The 1,254-nt window shown below is 37.6% G+C and overlaps 1 non-coding gene across 1 annotated transcript; it reads left to right on the top strand.

The window, feature by feature from the left end:
• The first annotated feature begins 212 nt into the window (after positions 1-212).
• On the top strand, positions 213-319 carry LOC133781246 (small nucleolar RNA R71). Its single transcript, XR_009870032.1, has one exon. It is a non-coding gene; the product is annotated as a small nucleolar RNA R71 (small nucleolar RNA).
• Positions 320-1,254: the final 935 nt, after the last annotated feature.

Genomic DNA, 1,254 nt, shown 5'->3' with positions numbered 1-1,254 from the left:
TTGCATCTAGTTCATGAACCCCTGCAACCTTTTTATTATTGCCCAATCGCTCACTTGGCCATTAATAATTATTATTGGCCATTTCCTCTAAGAGTTCATTAGCTTCATTAGCACTTTTGCTCATAAACGCTCCTCCTGTTGCTGCATCAATGATTGAGTGAGTGGTACCGCACAAACCATTGTAAAAGTTGTGGGCCGACATCCACTTCTCAATACTGTGGTGAGCACATTTTCTGATCAAGTCCTTGAACCTCTCCCAAGCATTATACAAATATTATCCCTCAATTTTAGAGAAGTTATTGATCTCCCTTCTCAGTTTAGCAGCCTTGGCAGGTGGCAAGAACTTCACTAAGAACTTCTGAGCTAGAGCATCCCAAGTGGTTATAGTATTAGCCTCAAGTGAATTCAACCAACTTTTTGCTCGCTCCCGTAGTGAGAATGGGAACAAGCGCAATCTAATGGCATCATCACTCACCCCGTTCATCTTGAAGGTCTCACACAACTCCAGGAAGTTGGCTATGTGCATATTGGGGTCTTGATTTCAAAATTGTTTGCCTTTACTGCTGGTGGACAAATGCATGAGTGTACCCCTATGACAGTAGGGAGTACATATTCCCGTAGAGGTCTTTGACCAGCAGGATTATGATCTTGTGGTGTTCCCATGTTCATGTTTTCCACACTGTTGTTATTAATATCAGCTGTAACAACAGTGGAACTTTCAGCCCTCTTGTTTCTTCGGTTTCGTTTGCACTCTTTCTCGATCTCAAGATTAGTTGGAACTAGTCTGTCAGCTCCCCTTCTACTATGCATATAAAGAAAGTACCTGAGATGGAGAACAACTGCAGCCAAACAAGTTAGAAATTATTTCAAGAGAACCAACCAAATTAGAAACAAAACTAGCTATTTGATATTGATAAATTTATCAATCCCCGACAACGGCGCCAAAAATGTGTTGCGAAAATTTAAAGCTACGCAAGTATACGTAATCGCTTTTGTAGTTTATTTCGGTAAGACTGATATCGTTCCCACAGAGACTAATTATCAAGTACCAATAGCCTATTTTATTTTCTATTTGGTAATCAAAATTGGAATTTTTAAAACTAAAAATAATAAATAACAGAATTAAATGAAGAACAACAAAGAACAATAATCTTGCAGTAAACTTGATTCAAATATATATATATGAGAAATTAGGGATTCTAATCTCCTCTACTATCCACTTTATTATTCATTAATGTAATCACAAAGATAATT

This window comes from Humulus lupulus, chromosome 5, assembly GCF_963169125.1.
Source record: "Humulus lupulus chromosome 5, drHumLupu1.1, whole genome shotgun sequence".
Lineage (NCBI taxonomy): Eukaryota > Viridiplantae > Streptophyta > Magnoliopsida > Rosales > Cannabaceae > Humulus > Humulus lupulus.
The sequence above is the reverse complement of the archived record's forward strand: the minus strand, read 5'-3'. Positions and strand labels throughout refer to the sequence as shown.